General features: G+C 45.9%; 1 long non-coding RNA gene across 1 annotated transcript in view; it reads left to right on the top strand.

The window, feature by feature from the left end:
- The window catches only part of LOC119399566 (uncharacterized), a 39668-nt gene that overhangs the window by 16134 nt on the left and 8188 nt on the right, over positions 1-15346 (top strand). The window contains exons 2-4 of the long non-coding RNA XR_005184895.2: positions 647-740; positions 3774-3829; positions 7212-7355. This is a non-coding gene — a long non-coding RNA (uncharacterized LOC119399566). The remainder of the gene's footprint in view (positions 1-646; positions 741-3773; positions 3830-7211; positions 7356-15346) is intronic.

Below are 15346 nucleotides of genomic sequence, written 5' to 3'. Positions count from 1 at the left end.
CGTGGTGACGCCAGCGCCGCGGGACACCCACGGCGACGGCCAATTTTCCCGTGATGAGGCATCAAAGGTTTCCGCCTTGGTAACTTATTTCGCAAGGAGACCGCACTGTTATTTTACGTCTCACGAACCAACCTCGTCGTTCTATATTTTCAGGTGCTATAGGAAGTCACAACCTCGTTCTTGACCAAGAACCACATGATTTTAAGGTGGCATTAAAAATGCAAAATGACTCTAGATACCAAAATTCGGCGCGATTTTGAATACAAACTACAGGCGGCTGTGAAATGAATGTGGCTTTCTGAATTTTTAAAGGAACGTACAGTCGTCAGCGAGCTTAACTTGACCGCTCCTCAGTGTGAACTGCTCTCGTTTGACTGAAGCCAGCCGCGAAGCTCTGCGCTCTGTCACCGAGATAATACCTCGGTATGCATGAACAGTATGACGGCATATATTGGTAACAACTCGGCAACAGAACCCAATGCTTCGCGGCGATGGCGTCAATCAAACTGCTTCAGGACACCCTGAGGAGAGTTCGAGTTCAGCTTGCTGGCAACTGTGCATAACATATCGCATGTCATGTTCGCCATATTATATATAATACCATATATCAATTCCATGTAGTAAACCGAACCGCTTTCTTGTGCAGAATACTAGCTTTATCGAAAGAGGTGACAATATGAAACCGCGGTTCTTCCTGTTCTTCACGGCATGTCTGTGGACGCTGCGCTGCTGCAGCTCCGGTGAGTATTTTTTTGTATATTTCATCAGCACATTAGCACAAAATAGCTATAAACATGGTTTGTACACTTCGATTATTGTTATCATATGATATAAAAAATATGCAAATAGCACGACAGTCAAAGGTGCATTACAAATGCTGACTTATTGCAGCGAGAAAACACTTGGAGGACGCTTTGCCTTCAAGAGTAGAACGCGGTAGCGTAATCAGGCCCCGTCTGCATCGCCTGGTACCTTGACGCAAAGAAAGGAACTTTTGTGCGCGTAGCATTGGCCGTTTAAAACTATCCGGCCTGATGCGAGTACTGTTGTGAAGTGCCCACTACTCCGTAATTCCTCGTTATGCAAATTGACGAAATGCCCACTACGCGTATTTAAGGTGCCACGCGTACCTGCACCCTTTGTAATGAGTGGGGAGGCTTAAACTACACACTGCTTGCACAATTCACATGTTTTGACGCACGGTGCAATCCTACGATTCTGCCGCACAAGGTTGCAGCCGTTAAGGAGGTTCCTGCCACTAGAGTACATTCTTATAGGGCATTTTTACGAAGCACTTTCAAGCGCTGGCGTAACTCTGTGGTAGGAGAGGTGCATGTCACCCATAAGGGCTGGGTTCAATTCGCAGTCATACCGAAGATCTTTTATTGAGATATTTGTATCAATCTTGGATTTTCGCTCACCGACACGCCAATGTTTGGCTCACAACCAACGACGGTGACGCCGAGATCGGAATTTCTGTGAAACGATCTCTTTAACGATATTGCGTTAAGAGTGCCAAATACTCTTGTAGCCTGTGAAATGTTACTTATGCAAACCTGACGGACCGAAATTCTGGTCTTGATAACTTCTTAAAGGAGATAACTTCTTAAAGGAGAGCAAATTGTCCATTTTGTCACAGGACACAGTTTAACGAGCTGTTATTGCGTCCGAACAGGTGTCGTGTTTCTCAAAACATTTACGTCAGCGTATGTTTTCTAATGGGACACATTAGGTGCGTGTCAACCGCGTTATGTGACTTAAGTTCCATCAGCGACGTTATATCATACGTTTCCTGTTTTTTTACGTGACAGTTACTTCCCCACCCATCTCTGTTCTATAGCCTCAGCGTTGCCGTTCTACATTTGAGAAAAACGTTCACACGGCCGGATCTCTATTCATAGTATCGACATCTTAGATTGAAATTGCTGAGAACAAATTCATGCATAAAATAGTTTCCGAACTAACAATATCTAAGAAGTGCGTAATCGAAAGTAGCTGTCAGTATGAAACAGCTGCCAGCAAACAACATTGGTTGAAGAAAATTCGTTTGGTTTCGTAGCCTATAGGTGGCGCATCGCGTCTTACAACATGGCGCCCAACTAGACTATCGCGCCGAGCCGTGCTTCGGCGGTAAGCTGAAAACTCGCTGCCACTGGCGCCCTTTTTTAACATGTAGCTGCCATTTCGCGACATATTAACATCACTGAATCTCTTATCTATCTGGCTGTCTCCTATGAAACTGTCTGCGTGCAATGGGGCACACAGCAGATGCGGTTACTCCGGAAAGACGGTCTGATGCATGGTGTCATTCGAAGGAATTCGTGGACACGAGAGTGGATGTAAAACCGAGGAAGCGGCCGTGGCTCAAGCAACGCCGCGTGTGAGCAATGGCGGCCGCTGCGGCGATAATCAAGATAGTGCTTCCTCCTCGCGCCGCATGGAGGCGTGTCGATCTGTAAAAGACGCAAACTCTAGGCTAAAACTAGCACTCCTCCCACCCCCCCTTCCATACGCACACATAATACTGTGTGCTGACCCATATGACTGCCATTGTTTCCTGTCACTGTGTGGATTAAATCTCAATCTTTGCCTAGCTGTAGAAAAGGATGATGACCAGAGAGCGCGTTTAAATGCTTTCACAGGTTGCCAGGACGTTCTTGTTTGGTTCCCGCCACAATGCCTGGAAGAACGCTTCTCAGTGCCCAGATATTCTCGCTTGAGTGCGCGGATAACGGCCCTAATTTTTGGCTCGTGGTCATCTGCAGGTCGTCGACAACAGGGTACAAGCATTTCACGCATAATACACATAAAATGAAAAAAAAAGAAAATGTTGTAGACGTAATAAACCACGAATTTACAACTCGAAAACGGGGTTTTCGCAAAAATCAGACTAGGAAATATTCCTTTACTTATCACAAAGACGTTTATGGTCCCGAGTTTACCAAGTGCGCAGACGTGAATACGCTAGCATTATTGTGAGGAATGAGAAACTGTCAAGGTCGCGAACTGTTTGCGATCCCATACAGGTTGCACGCCGACAAGAGGAGCACAAACCGTTATTCTGAAACACTTTCACGCCATAGCATAGCGAAGCAATGGCGTTGTTGAACTCATTCACTCTTAACTCATTTGATAGAAATTGACAGTTATTGTCCTCCGTTTAGAGCATCGAATCAAAAAGTTATCTTCTTGCGATTCTTCACCTATAAATCTCGCTTCGGAGTATTCTATGCGCTGTCATCTTGAACTACGCTATGTTACGACTGTGCCTAATACACCACTCAATGGCGACTATACCCTGCTTTCCGCCATCGTTCGAGCTTTCGACATTTCGACCATGGACGCCACAACTGCTGACACTTTATTTGCTTTACTTCTTAGAGTTACCTAAATGCATTTCCTGCCCGTAGCATTCCTGGCGTCAAGCAAAATTGTAGTCAGAATAACTACAATTTTTACCCCATGAATTTGATTCTGCGCAATTATTATTGTATAAATGATGGCATATTCTATTCAAATACTCCTTTTGAACGAACTAAATGTCATGATATAGAACTTGTTGTTAAAATATGCCAATTTTTTTAGTGTATGCGATACCGTGTTTCAAACACTACAACGTTCCGCGCACATTTATTATTTTTTTTTGAAGGACGAAGTGAGACGAAACGACATGCCAGCATTTTAAGATTATCCAGCGTAAAGCCGAGTTCCTTTGTCCCGACACTACCTTTCAGTGGCATACCTCTGATGCCTTCCTTGCAATCTCTTTCCAGGCCCTGAATTTAACGTCACAGATTATTATACCCTCACAGTTAAGAGAGTAAGAAAGGTAAGGGCTTAACAATTTACCATATTGTACTTGATCAAGCTGAGAAGCTGATAGGAAGTTCTTTAAATGAAAGATTAAGAAATAAAATCTCTACATACTAAGTATAATTCATTATTGTGTTTCCGGATAATGAGAGGTCCGGAAGTAATGTGTGACAGCGAGGTTTTCTTGTGCGCCATCGCGCTGCGAATGTCGGCATGCACAACTTAAGTTGATGTAATGCAAAAGCTATCTCCGGGCCTTATCGGTTGCCCGCTGCTCTCTCTCTCTCTCTCTCTATATATATATATATATATATATATATATATATATATAGAGAGAGAGAGAGAGAGAGAGAGAGAGATGCGCCTACCCAGTCACTGCCGCACTCTTTGACACCAGCAACCTGGCGATGACGACGCAGCGAGACCAACTCCTTCGCTTGCTCTATGGTTTTGCTTCTTAGTTTGAGTGCCAAGCAGCGTCCCTCAGCCGCACAATTGTTTCGGACCTTATCGATACTGGGAGCCATACGCTCATTAGACAACGTCCATACCGCCTATGGGCGAGCTAAAGGTGCATTATCAATGACTATATGAACTACATGCTCAAACGCGGTGTCATCCAAACTTCCAGCAGTCCATCGGTAGCCAGCCGTCCTGGTTCAGAGAAAAGACGGTACCATACGATTTTGCGTCGAATATACACGGCTAGACAAGATTATCCGGAAGGATGCATACCCGTTGCCACGTACTGACGACACATTGGACTGTTTGCAAGGAGCGGAGTTTTTTTGTATATTTGATCTGCGCTCTGGCCACTGGCATGTGCCCATGGCTGTGGCCACATTTCGAAAGCCGCATATGCAACATAGCATGGATTGAAGGAATTCGCTGTATTGTCGTTCGGTCTCAGTAACGCGCCCGCAACCTTTCAACACATGATGGACGGCATCTTGCGCGGTCTGAAGTGGCGCACTTGTGCTTGCTATCTCGATGAGACTGTCGTGTTTTGTCCGAATTTTTCGACCCAAATACGCCGTTTAAATCAATATTTCACGCGTCTCCAGAATGCTGGTCTTCACCTTGCCTTGAAAAACTGCCTATCTGCAGCTCGAAAAGTGACTACATTAGGTCACTTTGTCTCCAAAGCAGGCATTCTTCCTCATCCTTCTAAACTTCGGGCCGTGCCTTATTTCCTGAAACCCGCTAACCTTAAAGTGCTACGAAGCTTTACTTGCCTATGCTCCTATGTTCGACACTTCGTTCGCAATTTCGCTAGCAATATCGCAACCCTAACAGCTCTTGTCTAAGGCGACAATTAACTACCGACTTGGTCGGAAGCCTGCGATGATGCGCTTACGGCTCTTCGCCACCTAATTACGTCTCCGCCAATCTCGCGCCACTTCGATCCCAGCGCCCCTACAAAATTCACACTGATGCTAGTGGTGTCGGCCTTGCTGCTGTGTGCGCATAAAACGTAAGCATGACAGTGCTGAATAGCTTGTCGCACATGCCAGATGTGCAATCCCGAAACCTTAGACTTATTACTCTCTAACAGAAAAAAGAATGCCTGGTAATTTTTTTGACTCTTCAGAAATTTCGCCCCACTTTTACGGTCGGCCTTTTGACGTCGCAACGGACTAACAAGCTCTTTGGTGGTTGTTTAACCTCAGGGACCCGTCAGGCCGCTTCACTGTCTGGGCCCTCCCACTCCAGGAATACGACATCCGCGACGTATGTCGCACTGGCCACCGACACTCTGATGCTGACGCCTTGTCCCCATTCCCGCTAATTTCAGACGCCAGCACATCTGCTCGCAATCACCATATCGCCACTTGATATCCAGGACATGGCCTCGGAGCAGCGAAACGACCCATGAATCACCACCATTCAGAATTTTTTGTCAAGCCCTCCGACAGCACCGGCACTTCTAGCGTTGCAGTGCTAGGCGCAGAATTTTGCTATCCGCGACGGACTTTTATACCGATGCAACTACCACAACGACGGCCATACATGGTTATTAATCATACCCCGCCATCTTCGTGGAGACTTATGTGCCGGTAAATGCGCTGGTATTTCTGTTCCGGTTGTTTCAATATAAGTAGCTTCTTTCCTCTTTGGTATTACGAAGAGCGAGCTATGCTATATACCCAAACAGGCTGACGCTTGCTAGGTACCTGCTTTGTCGGAGACGCACGCTTCCTCCACAACGGGTACCACTTGAAAAATAACACTGAGCTTGTTATGATTACTGCAATAGCCTTTATGGCTTGTTTTGCTCATTGCCTGACATGTGGCGATAACATATAGCCAGTCGGCTGTACAAAGACGTAAGACCATTTAACTAGCAACCTCATAAGTGGTCGCTCGCTATCATACCGGCCACTGCCGCACCTGAAGCGAAGTATTCACATGATTGGATGGCGCGGTGACACCAGCATGTCCTTGGCAAAGCAAACATAGCCATTCTTGGTGACAGACCGGGGCACAACTTCCTTGGCCTTCCAACTCCCAACGAGTGTCGACAAGTGCCACGCACCAGCACTCGCTCGGAGCTATCTGATTACCCACACTACCGGATAGTCGCCGCGTGCAGTCACGCTGCAGTAGGTCACGCAAGCAGGAGGTGGTGGCCTTGGTACGTGCATAAGCGTCCAGCCAAGCGCCGGTCACGTCACGCTAGCCTCGCGCGACATGCGCGCTTCGTCGTCTTATCTTGTTTTTTCGTCCTTGACCTCACTCTGCCGGCCATCCCCACACTGCCCCTCTGTCTACAGATGCTATGACTCATGCTCGTGGCAGTTCGGTGCAATGACACCCCAACCGGCAGTGCAGCCTCGATATAAGGTGCACTGAGCTAAGGTACGGTGAGATGCAGCAGACCTGTTGTGCATCTACGGGCTTGAGTAATTCCAGGCACGTGCCACTTCTAACTGTCAGGGGCGGTGTAGGATCCGTGAGGTCCTGAATCATACCTGAGGTCAGAGAGCCACCTGGTCGACCTCTCGATCACCGTTCACAAAATAGCACCCAGTAGGTCTCAGCACTGTAGGTCACTCACAGGCATGCAAGTGCAGTAAGGCCGAAGAGCCACGTCAGGTGTTCAGTGTATGTTCATTGGGTAATAACTAATAGCGCAGCAAGCTTAGAATACGAACAGTAGAAGAAACTATCTATAATTTCTTTCTCTATTTCGAAATTAAATGTAGTTGCAAGTTCATGACTGTGGCCTTTTTTCCACTATCTGTTTTCTAACCTTCTTTCGCTGTTAGTTATTCCACGATGAATATCCACCAATTAACCCAACTCCTCATTCTCGTTCATTGCATGGGATGGCCCTGACAGACAGTGGCAATTTCGTAGTGTTGCATTACCCTGTTTCATATTTAGATTTTTTTCAGTTACTGCAACAGAGCGACTACATCCGCGTAGCTGATGGAATTTACTCTCAACACAACTACCCCACGTGCGTGAGGTCTCATTTCCATGAATACACGATCGCTGGATTTAAACACGCCTTAAGCTACGTCGCACAGGGGTTACCAGTAAGTTCACATTTGTTGTCACATTAGCACAGTGCATGTAGTTGTGTGAATGAAATGACGTAGCGTGACGCTACTACACCTCAACGTAGCGCTACAAATTTAGCCCATGAAGTTATATTTGATGACAAAGTAGCCGAAACTATTTGAATGGTGCAGTTCCATAGAAAGGTCGATAACAGCAATTGGATATTTTTGAAAAATACCGACACCGAGAAAATTGAATACCTTACCCGCGTTTCCGTAGCCGTGTATTGGTCCTTTTGTTGGTCAGTTCTAGAGACTGACTATCGCTGGAAAGAACACGAAATACGTCACGCCGATTCAGTCGGAAACCGGCGTTTCGGAGACAACCGCCACCTATAATAAAACTGAACGCTTTCGTTAAAAGGCATCCATGCACAATGGGAAAGAAAGAAAGAAAGAAGGAAAGAAAGAAGCAAAGAAAGAGAGAAAGGCAGTACGTAAGACTGCCCCATGCCAATCTTCGCTTGCCCCCATTTATTACACTGAAACCTCATTATAACAAAGTCGCATCTCCCACGAAACTTACTTAGTTATATCCAAAAATTCGTTATAAACGTTTATTTGTAACACTGTAGCTATTACAAGAATATTCTTAACTTACTTCGTTATAACCGATAATTCGTTATATCCGTGTTCGTTTTAAGAGCTCCTGAATTTTCGCATGGGATATATGCGAGCCAATTTCGCGACAATACACAAAGATAGCTTGATTATGGAAGCTTTGAAAGGAAGCATAGACCTGTTACGCATGGATTGCTATCTAGGGACTTCGTCGGACTACTAAAGGACCACTTTTTGTGTACTCGCATAGTCGACGGAACCAGTTTAAGTATTTCTCGTTGCGCCAAGGGTTCTATCAAGTCTATATATTGATAATAGCGTAGGTAATTAAAAGTACCTTAGAGTGTTTCTTGCAGTGAAGTTATAAAGCTAGTTAGCGCAAAGAAAAAGTGCTCCTTCCGTCCGGCACCCCATGTTTCGGGGAGGCAAAATACTTTCCTAAAGTAATGCCGCGCTTCACCTTCTCCCCACCCCCACCCTGGCGAACCAAGAATTTCTTGCAGCATTACTGGAATCACAAGGCACTGGCTTATACGGTGCATTATTTTTCAAAGCTTATACCCAAAGGAGCAGCACCAGCAGCTAACTTGTCATAGTGTCGGAACGGATTTGGTAGAGCAATTTAGTGCCTCATATCGCAACGAGAAGCGATGGAAGATGACCAAAATGTGACTAAATTCGTAAACAGCGTCTTTATATTCGGTGTTCGTGTCACTTGCTGGACTGTCGATAAGATGTTGCCATTTTTGCTTTTTAGTGGGATTTAAAATTCATTATCGAAAAAGTGACTTACAAGGCGGTTCTACTGCGCTGTTCACCAATACGACAGAACCCCCCCAAACACCCACACACTCCGTTTTTACTAAATACGATGCAATTCCTGACGCACCCAATGCACTTCGAGCGTATCTATCTATCTATCTATCTATCTATCTATCTATCTATCTATCTATCTATCTATCTATCTATCTATCTATCTATCTATCTATCTATCTATCTATCTATCTATCTATCTATCTATCTATCTATCTATCTATCTATCTATCTATCTATCTATCTATCTATCTATCTATCTATCGTCTATCTGTTATCTATCTATCTATCTATCTATCTATCTATCTATCTATCTATCTATCTATCTATCTATCTATCTATCTATCTATCTGTTTATCTATCTATCTATCTATCTATCTATCTATCTATCTATCTATCTATCTATCTATCTATCTATCTATCTATCTATCTGTTTATCTATCTATCTATCTATCTATCTATCTATCTATCTATCTATCTATCTATCTATCTATCTATCTATCTATCTGTCTATCTGTTTATCTATCTATCTATCTATCTATCTATCTATCTATCTATCTATCTATCTATCTATCTATCTATCTATCTATCTATCTAGCCACCTACGTCTCGGTGTTATCGTCATCGCCTCCTCAACTTGGTGTAGACCAATATTGGTATGGGAGGATAAGAAGGTTGGACAAATATGACTGCCTGGTCGTAACATGTACAGCCTGAAAATCGTGTCGTGTACGTCGTCAAGCACTGTCCTCGAGACACTTGCTGCATGCACCGGTACACCACGGGCCGCTGTACGCGGGTCTGCGCCACAGGTGATTGACATAGAAGTATTGTTGCTGGGCTATTTACCTGTGCTTCTTCGTTCTTCTTACGGTGTCTTGGGCGCGTAGTTTTTTCCCTCATTAGGTGATTGACAGTTTGTGTCTACCCAGAAACGGCGAAAGAGGCATTGCTCTGTTCTTGACAGACAGACAAATGCGAGAGCGTTAAGAAAAAAGTGCCATAAACAGTGCTGACCCACCGAATGCAACAAATCAAAATCACGATCCTAGCAGGTATCGAACAATGCACCAACGCATTATTCTGCGTGGCAGTCAGGTATACTGTTAGAGAGGCATGCAAGGTCTTGTAACTGCTTTGTCGATGTAACTGTAATGTCTATGCGAGATCAATTGCAGTAGCAGTGCAGGCTATTTATTTTATAACAAAGCGGTAAACATTACATATATACTGCTATGTTACAGGCGTCACGTAGGGTTAACGTTCCAGTGTTGGTTCCGGTTTTATAGCAGTCCAATAAGCGCTACATTCAGGTATATTCGAGCGTTCCTCGAGCCCGGAGGAATACGCTAACGAAAGTTACGTATGACGTTGACATCATCGCACAGTAATAAAGTGCACTTCGTTTCGATAGTACTGACGTTTGTGCTCTAAAGTGAGTGCTGACGTTGCGTCAGACCAGAAGTTACCCTTTAAACGCCGGCGCTAGTCGACGTTCCTGGTAAGCCAACGATGTGCACACAACTACTGCACTTGCAAAATACGTCGATCCCCCTCGTAATTCTTGGTGCAAATAAAAAAATGCAGCATAGTCGATTACTCACCGACTGCTTCGCATAAAACCGATTCCCACAAGGCATGGAATATGGCGTACATTTTTTTTCGCATTATTGATTCCCACAAGAAACATTCTTTTTAAAAAACAACATCAAGAAAATTGTATTGTTGTACTCAACATCTTCCATTTCGAATTATCAGCTTCTCCAATTATATGCAAGAGCGGGTATGATTCAGCCAAAAGTTCAAAGCATTTACGTCAACATAAATCTAGGCCACCGGTCTCTGGCGATACGCCATACGTTAAAAGAACACTCCTCTGAAGAGCTTCCTTCCCGTCATCTCCCATTAACTGTACTAGGGGTTTGCCGAAACGGTGAAGCCATCAGCATGCAACCCACAGCCGAAAATATCGGCATGAAAAATCAACTCACTCGCAGCCCCTGTTAAGCGCGAAACCTGAAGATTAAGCTAAGTTGTTAGGTTGGTTTGCATACGATTGCGCAGTGCGTGCAACGATTTTTTTTTTTATTGCGACAGCATCGACCTTTTTTGACATTCATATCCCCCGGTCCATGCCGCTTGAATGAAACACGGACGCACGTCCCTTTACTCCGCGAGTGGCAGTGCACGCAGCCCTACCTGAGCAGCCATAGCGTTTCCAACACGTACTCCGAAGATGCCTACGAACTCAAGCATTCCCTGGACTGCACAGCGTACCGGAAGCGGCGTGCCATGGGTTCCGACTACGCATGTACTATCGCGCTCAGTATGAGCTACACCACGCGAGCGTGTGGCCGAGCGTTCTGCAAGGTTGTATAGTGGCCCCGATTGTGGCATATTTTCGAGTTATCGGGAGAGAGTTTGGCTGTCCCTGGAGCGCGCATCGCCTCCACTTGCTTTCACCCTCGCCCTCGTTTTGCCCTGCGGTGATATCAGCTTCGAAAATCACAACTTCGAGGGTGAAAGCAAGCAAGTGGAGGCGATGCGCGCTCACAGGGACAGCCAAACTCTATCCCAATAACTAAAAAGAATATACTATAATCGGCGTCACTGTACAACCTTGCAGAACGCTCGGCCATGCGCTCGCGTCATGTAGCTCATACTAAGCGCGATAGCATGTTTTATGAACTACCACTGCGACGCCGACGATGCATTTCAAGTGAAGTGCGCCTTTAATTTCTCTCGCCGTAAATCCAGACATTTTTTTTCCATATGCACATTTTTACAGGAAATTCTCCATATAAACAGAACTCCAGTATTTGATCCAACATTTTTGATGGAACATTTTCGAATGTAACGATTATCTTATATACAACAGTTTGTTGCACTGTCTGAAAAGCTTAAAAAGTTGAAGCTTCACATTTTCGCTAAGTGAATAAAGCGCTGGTTCCACTCACGCCTACTCAGTATAATACCCTTGTTACACAGGCAAGTTAACCGCAATTACTTCCAAGCATGGTTAACCGCGTTGAACCACGGTTAGCGCCAACCACGGTTCGCCGATGTTACACGGCGCTCAAGCGTCCTCGGTCTAAGCGGGCTTGCTTTGGCGTGAACGGCTCTGCGTCTGACGGCAGTCCGGCGTTCAGCTCGGCTGTTATTGCCGCGTCCACTTTCTCATTCCTTGAGGTGCTCCGTAGATGATGCAAATTGTTCTCCCAAAGCCCAATCAGGCTTTGCGTGGTTCGTGCAGTCCAATTCGTTCGTTCTTCACGCCATTCAGGCCGCCATTTTCTCGGTTAACTGCCAAACCGAGGTCGCCAAGCTCGGTTTGGTACAACCGCGGTTAGCGGCATAACCGTGGTTTCGCATACCGTGTAACATAAGCGAACCGCGGTTACGCGTAACCGCGGTTACACTAACCGAGGTTTAGGCTGCCTGTGTAACGAGGGTATAAGAGTCCCGTATGGAAGCCCTATGTACCGTGACCGGCAAGCCACGTTATTCATATGATTACCTATTTATCGTATTCCTCATACATTCATGTCCTCATATGCTAATTTCGGTCTATTCCAAGGTATACCAAGCACGCAGACGTAGGCGGCTACATCGATAGACAAATAGAAACAGTAAAAGTGTTTATGGCTTGCCACGGAATGCATCCCAATTATTACGAGGAACCTGGAGATATACAGCTTCGTTATAAGTGATTAGATGAATAAAAGTGGTGAATCTCCTAATTAGGGCTCAATGAAGAGGTCTAGAGCACGAAACCTCAGATATGTTGCCTAAGGCTGTTCCAGGTGAACACATATGGGTAGAATGGTTTAAAAAAGCAAAAAAAAAAATACCTGGCCTGTCCCTCTGTCACAGGAATCGGTATAACACGAAAGCGAAACGTGTCTTCACAGACGGAGGCGAGCTTTTGTTTGTGCGTTGTTTCGGCACAAGAGCGAAGAAATGGATGCTATAGCAACAAATTGCAATCTCACGAGAAGAGCGGGAAGCAGCTCGAAACTTGCGACACGCTGCTCGAGCAGTAAGGACGCACAGAAACAACATGCACAGGATGAGCGCGAACTAACTGTCGCAGCTCGACAGTCAAAGCGCCCTCCTCAAACACAAAGACGGACGCACGAAATGAACGCACAGGTATACACAAGAAGAGCACGAACTAACTTATTTGCGTGTGACATTTTTGTATGCGAGCAACGCGCTCCCCTCTTTCGCAAAAGTGACTACTGCAGTGCGCGAAGCGACCTTCGTCCTCACTGTAACTTCAACGCAAACTTGATGTGAGAGCACTTACAAAACACCCCTCATCAAGAGGTAAGCGCCCGCGCACGACCGACCGACCACGCCCTATAGTGGTGCGTGCGCATCGCACCGCGCGGGGCGACGGCCTTTAAAGCGCGCTCTTCGAGCCCTTCGCGCCACCTCGCTAGGGATAACAGAAACACGCTCAAGTGCCACCACTCTCTGTACCGCCAACAGTAGTTGGTGTATATAAATGCCTTGCCGTCCAGTAAGCTGAAGAACGTGCCGTCCATAGGCGTGCGCACAGGGGGGCAGGGGGGGGCGGCCGCCCCCCCTAATCACCTAAGAGGGGGGCGCAAAATATGCCCCACACATTGACCCCACTAGTCACCTAAGAGGGGGGGAGGGGCGCAAAACCTGCCTCATAAATTGACTTAGTAGGGGGGGGGGGCGCTGCGATGAACATTCGCCCCCTCTAATGGGGAACCCTGCGCACGCCTATGGTGCCGTCTGTAGCCGAGCCGTCTCGCGCCACGCTCTGGAGCGAAGGGTCGTAGGTTCGACTCCCGGCCACGGAACGTTTCTTGCAGTTTTTCTTGCAGTTCATTCTATATTGATATATGAGAATTTACAGAATGTCTGCTGGTGTTTGACGGGTACAGTGCCGCTTGGCGTGGAGGCGCCTACGCTGACGCCTGGTAGCACATCTCAAGTCTGACAACTAACGTCCATTATCATAATTAAACACTTGTGGTAGGTGAGGTAGTTAACTAACACATTCGCATAGCCACGCAGAAAGAAGTGTCTGAGGAGGTGAAACTGCTCGGCCGCCGCAGCAAGCGAGGGCGGTGCAGTAGCGTCAAGGATAGAGTGCCTCGTGCGCGCGCCCCCGCTTAGAGTGGTGTCAGCTTTTGAAAGGGCAGATGCCGCTTCCTCGGCCTTGGCGGCAGCGTGGCCGCCATTTTGAACCCCGCGCCCGGTCACTTGTGCGTGGCGCGCGCGCTGTTTTTAGGTCGGTGCTCGTTTCCCTCCAGTTTTATGCAATCGCTACCGTCACCATGACCGGGTGTTGCGTGCCGCAGTGCACCAATCATTCCTGAAACGCTGGGACCTGTATCGTTTTAGAAGATACGCGGTTTCTTTGGACAGTAAAAATCAAACGTTACAAGCGGCATCCGAAGAACACATTATGCACTTGCAGCGTAAGTTTCCCGCCGGTATTTCGAATGCACATGCAAGGATAAATTCTGCCGGTGTTAACCTTGCGTAATAAATGGACAGACTGATATCGGCTACATGCTTAAAATGCTTCGGTTCACGTGTGCATGAATCCTGCATTTTTCTTCGCAAACATTCTTTACTGCACTTGGTTGGTCCTTATCTGCCTTTGATTTTTCCTTTCGCTATTTTTGTGATTTAAAATGTATCGTGGAATATATTATGCGTGTTTGTTTGCAGATCAGATCCTTCTTTTTTCCTAATAATTAATATTTGTGAGAATATACGTCCCAAGAACCCCGATATGATTATGAGAGGCGCCGTATATAGTGGAAAGCTCCCGAAATTTTGACCATCTGTTGTACTTCAACGTACACCTAAATCTAAGTACGTGGGCCTCTGTCTTTTCACCTCCATCGAAATGTGGCCGCTGCGGCCGGGATTCCATCCCGCAACCTTCGGGTCACCAGTCAAGTGCCATAACTAAAACCACGCCGGGTTCTTGTTTTTTATATTCCTTTCCGTGTTTCAAGTACGCCTTCTGTGCTGCCCATGTATGTATGTGTGCAGTTAAATGTTTTTTATCCTTCCCTGTTTCTGTGTTTCAAGGTTACATTTTCGCCCTGTCCTAAATAATTAGCCTGTTTTTTTAATCATTTACGATCACTTTGAATCGACCAGTGACAGTTGTGTTTTATTGTGTAATTTGCGTCTTATTTGTGTAATTGCTTCTGTCAGCGCAGCTTTAATGCACAGAAATAAATGGCCGGTACACTGGATATTAACGCGCGCACGCACGCACGCACGCACGCACACACACACACACACACACACACACACACACACACACACACACACACACACACACACACACACACATTCAGTATTTTATTTCTTTGAGCAAGCATAATTTATTTATTAATAATGTAAGCCCTGAAGGCTCATACAGGGATGCGCATACAAACAGTTCTCGCGAAGCGTCTATACAAATAAGACGCATGAAAACAACAAGAAGACGGGGAAGCATTGTGTACAGTAAACACGCTATGTCAGTAAAAAAATACAAGAAACAAAGTCAAGTTGTACAATGAGTACGTCATGGAAAACCAGTTAATGAA

The sequence above is a fragment of the Rhipicephalus sanguineus genome, chromosome 7 (assembly GCF_013339695.2).
Source record: "Rhipicephalus sanguineus isolate Rsan-2018 chromosome 7, BIME_Rsan_1.4, whole genome shotgun sequence".
NCBI lineage: Eukaryota > Metazoa > Arthropoda > Arachnida > Ixodida > Ixodidae > Rhipicephalus > Rhipicephalus sanguineus.
Note: the sequence above shows the minus strand (reverse complement) of the source record. Positions and strands in the feature narration are given on the sequence as shown.